Source organism: Physeter macrocephalus, chromosome 11 (genome assembly GCF_002837175.3).
Source record: "Physeter macrocephalus isolate SW-GA chromosome 11, ASM283717v5, whole genome shotgun sequence".
In the NCBI taxonomy this organism is placed as follows: domain Eukaryota; kingdom Metazoa; phylum Chordata; class Mammalia; order Artiodactyla; family Physeteridae; genus Physeter; species Physeter macrocephalus.
Window position 1 is genome coordinate 35,096,562 of NC_041224.1, and position 11,989 is coordinate 35,108,550.

Sequence of the window (11,989 nt, forward strand, 5' to 3'; positions counted from 1 at the left end):
TTCAAAAGTAAGCAAAATTAAAATATATTTTATAGGATGCATTCAAGGGTGCTTAAGAAAAGCAAGGCTAGAATTACCCTAAAAGACAGGAGGATGGTCTGCCTTGGTGGGAATGAATGCATTGTAGTCAGAAAGGACCTTTGGGCTATAAATAATGTTCAATTCCTTGACTTGGTTCATGGTTACTTGGCCTTATAACTGTTTGTTATGCACCTTTTGTATATTATATTTTGCAATAGAAATGTTTAAAATTAGAAAAATTAGACTTCCAATGAAAATTAATTTTCTGACATAGTTGAGGGTTAGTTGGCTTTCTACATATTTGTCAAATGCTGAAACATTTATGCACATTCCTGTATATGTTATCTTTCACAATAAAAGTACATCCTTGTATAATTAGGCTTCTAATGAAGAATAGCAGTTGTCAGACCTAGCCCATCTTACTACCTAGAGGCAAGCACGGTCAGGTTTTCTGGTGTTTCTTTTGGTGTTTTCCTCTATATTTCTAAATATAAGCTTACAGTTCTGTATCTTTAATTTTCATCTTTAGATATTATTTATTAGCTGTCTACATGATAAGATGTGGACATGGATTTCTTATCTACCGTTTTCTCTCTAGGCTCACACACACATTTCTTATTTTCTTCCTCCCCAACTATATTGTTTTTCATTTATGTCAATATCCAGAATTTACCTTATTATGACTATGTAAATATCATTCATCACCAAAATAATTCAACTCCAAACTCCTCTCAGTGTGTTCATTCTATTAGTTTCATTTTTTTTCTTGGAGACATCCCCCAGAAATCCTCATTTTTCTCCAATTTGGGCTGTTCTTTACATTATCATGCTTATGAAATAGTTTTCAGAGACTTCTACTACCAGCCATGAGAGAGTAAATGCTCTCCATTGCCAACAACTACAGTACTGGACAATACATGGTATGATTCTTTTCAGGCTTTGAAAAATGAGCATCACAGGAGAAGAGACACCCCTGAGGAGAGCACAATGTTGCCCCATGACTGTTCTGCCCATCAACCTGGAGGTGGTCTCTCTGAACTGAGCAGGAAGATGCTGAAGTTCAGATCTTTGAAGTGGTTGGAATTTGTTTGGCAGGGTTTCTGAGGAATGAATGCTTCACAGAGAAGTGCTCCAAGAAGTCTGCATGGGGATTCTTTGTGAGTCCTTAGCTTAAGACTGGGGTGCACAAGCAAAGGGCAAAAATCCATGAGGCTTAATAGAGATCACCTGCAGGCTGAGAGCAAAACGGTGACAGCAGACAGCACGTGGTTCTGGGAGACATTCATGCACCAGCCGAGGCAGTGGAGAGACCTCACTGAAAAGTTTGGAACAGAACTGAGATTCCGGAAAGGCCAAAATGTAAGAGTAAGCTTCATACTCTGCAGTACGGGACACTTCCTAAACATGAGTTCTAAACCAAAGTAGGCCCACTCCAAGAAAGAATAAAACCAAGGCTGACAAGACCATAAGTAGGTACCAATGATTTCACTGTCTGGCTGAATAAACTGAACACCTATAAAGGAAGAAGACATGACTTTCTCTCTCTCCAACACATCATACACAATGTCCAGCATACAATAAAAAAATTACTGCATATGCAAAGAAATGGGAAAATAGGAGCCATAGCTAAGAGAATATGCAGTTTTTGGAAACTCATTCTTGGTTTCCCAGATGTTGGAATTAGCAAGCTAGAACTTTCAAGCAGCGAACACAAATGTACATGTTTATAACAGCTGTTTGAATAAATGGCCATGATGAGTGAACAAATGGGGACTCTCAACAGAGAAATGTAAATTATAAAAAAAAAAAAGAACCAGAGGGAAATTAGAAAAGTGCAATTATATGAAATGAAAAAGTAAGAAGATGAGCTTAACAGCAGACTGCAGGAGTTAGAAGGAAGTGTCAATGAGCAGTTCAATCTGAAAAACAGAAAGAAAAAATATTGGGAAAAAAAAAAGAAACATGGACAGAGTCACATTGACCTGCAGGACCATATCAATCCATACAACATAAGTGCAGAGGAACCCAGGAGAAGAGGACAGCAAGAAGGAGCAGGAACAATATGTTGGAAGAATAGCTGAGAATTACCCAAATTGTGTGAAAAGTATAAACTTATAGGTCAAAAAACTCAGCAAACTCTATGCAGGATGAATACAAGGAAAACAAGGCACATTATGGTCAAAATGTTGAAACTGAAGATAAAGATCTTGAAAGCAGCCGGAGGAAAATGACAATTATATACAAATAAGTGATGATAGGAACTATGGCTGATTTCTCATCAGAAGCAGTGGAGGCCAGAAGACAATAGAACAAGATTGTGAAATGCCAAAAGAAAAAAGCTATCAACCCAAGATTCTAACTCCAGCAGATTTTCGAACATCATTCAAAATTGAAGATGCAGTGAAGATAATTTGTTGCCAGCATTATCACACTATAGGAATTCTAAAGGAAGTTCTTCATGACCCTAGATAGAAATTCAGATCTGCAAGAATAAATAAAGAGCATCAAAACTGGTAAATAGAAAAGACTACACACCTTCGAATTTTCTTCTCTTAAGAAGACATATTAAAAAAGAAGACATATAACTGGCAAAGCAAATATTGTCCCACTACTTTGTGGCATTTGTAGTATATGTATATGTAATGTGTGTATATGACAATAATACACAAAACAATGCAAAGATGTACAGGAAAGGATCCGTGAAGGAGTTCAAATGGAATACTAAGAAAATATTTGATTAATCCAAAATAAATCAGGAAAGGAGGAACAAAGGAAAGAAAGAAAACTAATTGCAAAATGATTGATCAAGTCCAACCGCCCTAACATTCTGTTACAAGCAGATATTGCCCACAATTTATCCTTATGGCGTACTATGAACCTGGATCCTTTCTTTTTGTTTTTCCTAAAAATAACTGCCTTATTTCTTCTATCAGCTTAGCTTTTGGGAGTAACCATTGGTAATTTTCCCCATCCCTTACAATAGTCTCTCACTAAAATTTTATGCAAGATCAATCATACCAATTAATCTATCAAGTCCATTTTTAACTTTTTTCACTTTTTTGCAGGGAAGACATCTCCACAAATCTTGTGTTTCCTCCATGTGGCGTGGCTCTGTTCGTGTAACATTCCTAGGCTTCCTGTATTTATAAACAGAAACACACACAGTTGGACACACACATGCACACATGCATGCACACACTCTGCACCAGAGAGCAAAGTATCTTACCTGACTGGTGAGAACGAAGAAGACACAGCACAGCCCGGATGCTGGCTTCTGTTCCTCTTGTGGGTGAGCTCTGTGTGGAGGACACACATTGCATGCTGGTCAGCAAGGGCGGACTCTGCCTGCAGGAGGAGACTGCCAGCCCCAGGCGGCTATAGGAGGACATTTCCAGGGCCCAGTACTGGGGAGCCTGTTTGCCTGCAGGTGTAAGACACATTCACCAGCAACAGTGTTATTATAATAAAAGTGAATATCTGGTCTCCTAAAAGATTATAGAATCAGAGGCCCTATCAGAACAGGTGTTCATCTACTAATGTGATTTAAGACATGCTGATATTAAAATGAAACTATTTTAGGTGACAAAGAAAAGTAGCTTGTCAGTCAACTGAGTCAATTACTGAGTGCTACCCATTTCTCTTGTGCTAGACATAAAGCTAATCTCTTTCATAATCATCTTTTATTGCTTTTGTTTTAGTTTAGTATTTTTTGTTATTCAAAAAAAATTTGAAGTTGTATATATATCCGTGCGACTAATGATTTCTTCTGCTGCTTCAATCCCAGTTCATGATTCTGGTCTGTTCGTTTCATAATTTTCTCTTTAGTACTTAGTCCTTTGTAATTTCTTGGTGTTCGATTTCTTGGTAAGTTTTTATCTAGACTGGTTTTTTTCCCATATCAACAGCTATTATGTTCAGTTGAGTTGTGTCCCTCAAAAGAAGGTAGGTTGACGTCCTGGTCCTCAGTTCCTCAGAAAGTGGCTTCATTCGGAAATAAGTTCTTTGCAGAGTCAAGCAAGTGAAGGTGAGGTCACGAGGGTGGCCCTGATCTAGTGACTGGTGTCCTTATTAAGTGGGAAATTTGGAGACAGACACAGATGGAAGATGATGTACAGAGGCCAGTGTGACAACGGAATCAGAGCCTGCAGTGATGCAGGACAAGCCAAGAACCACCAGGCACCAGGAAGAGGCAAGGAGGGGTGCGTCCCCAGCCGACACCCTGATTTCAGACTTCCAGCCTCCAAATGTTGAGGCAGCATGTTTCTCTGGCTTAAAGCCTCCCAGTTTGTGCCATGTTGTTACAGCAACCCTAGGAATCCAAGGTGTAATTTCCACAGCAACATTTCAAAGTACCATTTTGCTTCCCGATTTTTAAAATTTGTATCTGGTTTATTATATCTTAAAAATTATTAGTTTTCATTTGCCTGTATTTGTGTTTTGTTCCATGAGTCCTCTTTCTTGTTTTAACACTGTTCTTCTGCCTTGAATGTATGTTCCTTGAAACATTAACTTGTCTGTGTGTGCACCTTCCTCCTTCCTTGCTTGCAGCCTCCGTCTCTTTCTCGTACTCTTCCTCTGCTCATTATCTTTCTCTTTCCATCTTCAATCTTTCTTGTGCTTAAGAGGATTTTCCTCTAGTTTTGTGGGGAATCGGGGTCAGAGAGAAAAGACCGCGTTGCATCTGAACGAGAGCAGAGCAGCTCTTGTTGGACACAGCTTCCACAGTTAGAGATCAAAGCCACACCTGAAGATTTAGTGAATTTTTCTAAATTAACTTCCTCATTCTTTACCTTCTTCAGCAACACACTGCCTATGTGGCACTCATTAAATTCCTCTTTGTTCTACTGTGACTTGCACCCATATCCTCTTCTTCCCAAGGTCTGAAACCACTGCGAGAATTTGTGGAGCCCTTGGGGAGGATGCCTGCTTGCATAGAGAGGATGCTACGAGGGACCACAGGTTTGGGAAGTCAGGTGGGTGAGAGAGCCACTCCAGTCCCTGCCCCTGCCAGCCTGGGTGTTTGGAGGTGGCTGGGGGCAAACATTTGGTCTAGGACTTAGATTCTCAAGAGGGCTGAGGCCTCCATGCTGCTATTGTGTGAGGGCTGAGCGGTGAGGCTTTCCCTGTTCACGCGTCGAGAACTGGGGTCTCTGAGGGCCTCCCAGCTGGGGTCAGGGTGGCGGGCCGAGAGAGACTCGAAGGAGACAGATCTCAGGAACCTGTCCAGAGTGCGTGACACCCCAGGGTCCCGTTCGCCTCCACCTGGGGTCTTCCCACGCCGACGCCCGAGGTCAACGAGGTGGGGAAATGCCAGCTGCATAACATCTGGGAAGGGAATTGGGGCAGCTGGACGTGCAGCTGCCAGCGAGAGGCCTGCCTGTGCTTTGAAGGCTGAGGGAACTCGAGGTACAGCTGGGCAAGGTGCTTGGGAATCAGATCTTTGGAAGATAAGGGATACTTCGTAAAGTCTGTCAGGTGTTCCAGACCAGGATGGCCTGTGGAGACAGCTCCCACCTGCTCCGTTCACACCTGTGTCTCACTTGGCCCCGAGCCGGCCGGACAGTAAGTTCCTGGAAGTACGAGCAGCATTGCACATGGCGCCTGGCAGGGGCTTCATGCCCGTCGCTTTGTAAAACTTTCCATGAATGACGGGCATCGTCTGAAATCCTTCATGACCCCATGCCAAGCAAATACAGTCATTTTGAATGATTCTTTGTCTTATTAAAAAAAAAAACCAAAGAATATTAACATACAGAATAAACCCAAAACACTCAATCGCCCAAGTCCATTTTTCCCCCGAGACTCTCCAGGTTCCTGACTTTCTATCATCTGTCCGCCCAGACCAGCTTCAGAGTGGATGTAGCCACTATGGCTGAATCAGTTGTAACCCAAATGTCTGCCCCACAGATGTGCAGGAGGGGACACAGTGCTGACCTGGAGCCCTTTACAGGCTGGGTGTGCCAGCCTTTCGGGGCTGTAAGTGTTGGTGCTAATGGATCAAAGCTACTCACTTTCCTGATGGGATAAACTGTTGGCGGGTCCCCAGTGGGGGCCAGCGACTGAGTGACACAGCTGTACAAAGGCTGGCCACCAGTTCTGTGGTGCCCCTGCCCCATCCATCTGTGGACTGGGCCACTGAGGCCTGCTCTTTCCCTCCTGCCCTGATGTGCTCACTCCCGAAAGGCTCCATTTTTAAGAGGATGCCCTCAATAAAGCATGTGCCCTGAACCCTCGTCTCAGGCTCTGCTTCTTAGGAACCCACCCTGCATCACCTTGTCCATTTACACAGCTGTGAGCATTGCAAGGAGCTGAAGCCCCAGTCCCGACTAAGGTAAAACCTCCCGGTAACTGGGATCTGGCTGTGCTAGGATGGTCCATCCTCTCCTGTTCTGCCCTGTCCCACAGTCAAAGCATGAGGTTTGTCTTCTGAGTCGGGGGAGGGTGCCGGCTGGGATGCCGAGGCCCTGGAGTCGTTGGGACCTTCTCAGACCAGCCTGTGGTCAGTGTCAACGGCTCAATCTTTATTTTCATTTACTTTCATTGAGTGTGTGTGTGAGCTCATACAGACTGACTGAAAAGCACTGCTTTTAATTAACTTCACAACAAGATTCTGCATTTTACACAATTAAATTTTTTAGACTCCACTTATGAACCTCGTGGTGGAGTTTTTCTTGGCAGAGCAGATGCCCTTCAGGAATATGCCTGACTCTCTCTCTCTATGTATCGATATATGTTTCCATTTTGAAGGGATGAGGTCAATTTTATAACTTTCTTTTATGATGCTCTTCCACTTTGTGGATTTTTGATGGCAAAATTTTAGTCCCCAACCACTCCTTTCTTTTCTACTTCAAAAGCTTATGTTTTAACATCCAATAAAGTCTTATATCTTAGAATACTTGGTAAAATATTTTTTAAAAACCTATGTGTCACTTGTCTCAGCCATTAATTGATATGAGTTCTGGGAATGACAATTAATTTTAACATTACCTTAATTAAGCCAGAGTGTAGTCAATCATAATTGGCAAAGGAAATATACTGTAAAAATATGATGCAATCTAAGACCAAACAGGAGTAATTTTTGGCTAATTTGTTGTTTTGTGCTATTCACATCATCATTGGCATGAGTGATTAGAATTCACTAAAATGATCAGAAGTAATTACATTATTTATAATTGTGTATTGATTTGTAATTACATATACAAGGAGACACTCAGACTATTTGTCCAAGATAAATTTCACACACTTCTTTTTCCATCAAGACACCTTTGACTCAGTTGAATTCTCAGCACTTCCAGTAATGGTCTGGAAAATTAGATTAATTTTGCCGTGGGATTCTGTGGGGTTACTTCTTTTTTTATATATAAATTTATTTATTTTATTTTTGGCTGCATTGGGTCTTTGTTGCTGCACGTGGGCTTTCTCTAGTTGCGGCGAGTCAGGGCTACTCTTTGTTGCGCTGTGCAGGCTTCTCACTGCAGTGGCTTCTCTTGTTGCTGAGCATGGGCTCTAGAGCGCGGGCTCAGTGGTTGTGGCGCATGGGCGCATGTTGCTCCGCGGAATGTCGGATCTTCCCGGACTAGATCTCGAACCCATGTCCCCTGCATTGGCAGGGAGATTCTTAAGCACTGCGCCACCAGGGACACCCTCTGTGGGATTACTTCTTACTCCTCTTTTGTGGGTACACTTGTTCTTAGGTGACTAGGTTGGATAGCTCTTACTTCTAGAGGAAGACAGTCGCCATAACAGAAATGCAAACACACGTGTGGTTCAGCGAATTCAGTCACGTACACATTGTTTAGTTAATTCTATAGTGATGTGAAAAAAAGTCACAAAAATGTTAACGATCTCTTTCATGCATAGAGTAGTTTCATTCAAGGGTTCACGCTGCTTTCTAAGTACTAATTCATTAAACCCAAACTTTCTGTGTCACATTACTCACTTTTGCTCTTTCTTTAAACCTAACACTCTACCCAAGCTGAATTCCTGATAATATGGTAAGACCGAAATGAAACAGAACTAAAACATAAATTGCCAGTCATAGCTCTGTAGGGAATTTCCAGCTTAAGAAGGTTGTGTCGTAACAGAGGTGTGAGCCCCCTCTCCCTGGACTTACGATGTGCTCGGAGAATCCGAACAGAGTATTTGACAACCAGCTCTTCCTGGTCACTTCGGAAAAGGTAAAAATTTCTCGGAACTGGGATCCATAGGAGAGAGCACGGCATGAACAAATTCTGCAGGAATCTGACTAGGAGTGAGAGGATCAACTCTCATCAGCAACAAGGCTTCGGGGTATCACCCGTGAGTTACCTGATTAATCAGCACTCCTTTACTACCCTCTTCCACCCCAACCAGGTTTTCTCAAGTCTAGAGCCCCAATACATGTGAGTAATGAAGTTTTCATTCAGAATTCGCTTGGAATTCGGTGAGACAGAACAAAACAGAGGTGAGGTACTGAAGGTAGGCAGAGGGGTAACAAATCCCCCACAGCAGACAGTCAAGCAAGACAGCGACAGAGGTCTCCCAGTGCTGGCTGTCCCGGGGTTAATTACTTAATTACTGTTCTGTCCCTGCCCTTCTGTGGAACTCTGTGGAACTCAAAACCGTGGAGGAGCAGAGGTAGCTCACGCGTCCCGTGTCAGCGTCCCTCCGGTCCCGAGGCCTCGGGCTGGCTACCTCTCCAGCCTCTCTCTCCTGGACACCTACAGGTTTTGTACATGTCTCAGACCCTCTGGGATTTGTTATGTAAAAGCTGGCTTATTTCACAAATTAAACCATGCTAGTGTGTTGATAAGTGCTAACGATGCCTAACTCTTCCCAAGTAGCAGTCATGAGATGTCACAGTGGCTCTCTGAAGATAAGTGACCATAGTTCACAGGTGTAGCTCTGAGGATGGAATTTCAGGGCTTTCGGAGCGCTTTGGAAGCAAACAGCCCTTAGCAGGTATTCAACTCATTCTAATAAACCTCTGTTGGGTATTGTTATGCCCACCTTGACATCCACTTGAACCAGGTTTTTATACATGTAAACACACAAAGCATAACTGGGTTTTCACTAAGCGCCACTTTCACTGAGACTGGCCAGGAGTGGAGCAGAAGGAGATGAAGGGAAATAGTCTTTCCCCTTTTCCAAAGCTGGACTGTACTTTGAGAAACAATGTGCTGTTTATACGTCATTCAACACAGTGGGGGAATCACAGGTGGACTAGCTGCCCAGTAAGATGCACATGTTAACTACAAGCCCCAGGAAGAACAGGTGGGAAGAGAGGTGTGTAGTTCCAGGTGGGAGATTAGGAAGGAAGGCTTCATGGAAGAAGTGGCATTTGACCCTGGACTTGGATGGGTGAAATCCAACGTGTGGCCGTGACTTGGGTGGGGGAATAGGAAGAGGAGAGGCACACGTCAGCAAAAGAGACACAAGAAGGGGAGATGCATGCACCTGTGGTCACCTGAGGAGTTCTCACTTGCACGCAGGAAGCGCAGGATAGAAAGTAGGGAAGGAAACTTTGTGTCTGTGAAGCCTTCGGTGTCAGATCAAGGAGTTCTTTGGTTTGTAGGCAGAGAACCATTGTAGATTGTAGAGCAAGGGGACCGTAACCCATGGCAGCCACAGTAGGAAGATCAGAAGGGGAAAAACAGGGTAGGGGCTCTGAGGGCCTGAATTAGGCAGTGGCAGTGGGCCTGTGGGGTGGGTGTTACTGAAGCTTGACAACGGGCGTGACTCAAAGCACGGAAACCAGGAGAAAGGGGGGCTGCTCTCGAGTAAGAACACAGTAAGGGTGGGAGGCAAGCGGAGTTTGATCTCAGACATAACGTGTTTTGAAGACGTGGCAGGACTTCCAGATAAAGATGTCTCTCAGGACATTGGAAATGCCACAAACACTCTCCCAAGTGTACTTAGTAGTCATACAGAGACCTGCCCAAATGAAGACGCATCTGCTTGGAATCCAAGTAGACATTCGATGTGTTTAGTGTAATGTAGTGGTTTTCTTTGGAACCAACCTCAGTTACAGCATCAGACATGGATGATCAAGACCCACCCACGAATTAAAACAGAATACATACTTTTATTCTGATACCATCTGGACCTAGACTGACTTGACACACACTCATTGTGTGGAATGCACAGGCCCACTTAGCTGTAATGAAATGAGCGTGCAGATTTGCTCTGGAGACTGGGGTTTGAATGCTGGTTCTGCTGCATTTTATTTCTCTAAGGCCTTCACCTGTAGCCTCAGATCCTCTCGAGGGCTCTCTGCCTCAGTGGTCTGTTCATCCTGAAAGAGGGAGAGACTGTGGTGGAGCCATACCGGTGTGGCCCCCCGTGTCCACTGGCTTTACATCCAAGACCATAAAGCAGAGGAGTTTGGGGTTCACCCGTTTCAAGCTCATCATTGATCCGTATTAGATCAGTGAGACCTATGTAAGAAATGACCACAGCTCTCTAGTGGTCACTGTTGTCCTATCAGCGGGAAGAACAGAGAGGAAGAAGGCTTGGTCCTTGTCCCCGGAGCTGTCACTCAGACTAATGAGAAAGATAAAGGCCAAGGAGATAAGGGCAGAGACAAGTAGATAAGATAGTGGGAGCACAGTAAGGGGGAGGAGAGATTTTTCTGGAGTTGATGTTAGGGACGCTGTGGGAACGTGTGGGCAGAGAAGGGGGGCACTCAGGGTGAAGGCCACTAGGTCTTCAGGAACCAGCTTGTGGGGGGCGCATGGTGTGACTGCAGATAGGGGCCAAGTGGTGGAGGGTCTGGAGTCTCCCATTAAGAGGGTGGACTTGTAGACAATGCAGGAAGTATTAAATTACCTATTTTTGAAAGGGGAATAAAAGCCACTGTGTTTCCGGAGCCAACTTCGGCCCCTCCCGCCACAGGGTCAAGCGGATGGTGGTGGGGGGGCCACCAGGAGGTCTGCGGTAGGGGCTGAACTGGGAGGAGTGGGTCCGGAATGAAAATAACATGCGAGAGCCTTGAGGGGACAGGGAAGCAGAGGGTGCGTGAAGACTGAGGAAGACAGACAAACACTCCCGGGACTCTTCCCAGCCTGGATCATTAAGAAAATGGTGTGAGTTATTAGAACCCAGGAGGAGGGGCTGGTTTCTGGAGTTCGGGGTTTGGGGGCATCTGGGTGACGTTATTCAGTTGGACAGTCGGAGGGGGTGAGCTAGCCTCCCCAAACGGTCAGGACTGGAGGCCCAGGTTTGGTGATGCCCCCAGAGGTGACACCGGTGCGGTGGGGGCAGAAGAGAGAAGCGCGGAGGACGAGCCGTAGGGCCCTCGGGCGAGGGCGCGGGAAGACCTGCTGAGGACACGGAGCCCCGGGCTGAGGACGGGCAGGGGTATCGGGGGGGGCGAGCGTGGTCGGGCTGACCGGGAACGTGGAGATTCGATGACCCATCTCTCCTCTAGCCGCCTTCACGGTGGGGAGACGGAGCCGAGGGAGAGGCACTGATTGTAGCTTCAGAGCCAGGCTGGCAGGTCCTACATCAACGCGAATTAGGAACTTCCAGCCTACTCCTCTTTCCACAGCCCACGCTGTCTTTTACACCTCCCGCCCCCAACACACAACGCATTTATTAAAAAAAAAAGAAAAAAAAATTCAGCCCGCAAAGACCCGGAACGCCGAGGCCGGGGCTCCAGCAGGTATTTTTCTGCCTTAGGCCTGGGCAGGCGAGGGCCGGGCCGGGGTTGGGGAGGCCCCGCTGGGCCGGTGTGCGAGCCCCGCGCCCCCGGGAGCGCGCGCTGCGCCGGCCCGCCCTCCGTCCCCGGTGCGCGTCCCCGCCCGGCCCAGCCCCGGAGCGCGTGCCCACGCCACCCCCGCCCCGTGCGCGCTCTTCGCCGTCACGCGCGCGCCGCGGAGCCGCCCGGTGCAGCGGCGGCGGGCGCGCTCCGGGCGGGACGGGGGCGCGGGCGCGAGGCCTTCGTGCCGGGGCCGCGCGGAGGAGGCACCGGGGAGGAGGGCGCTGCGCC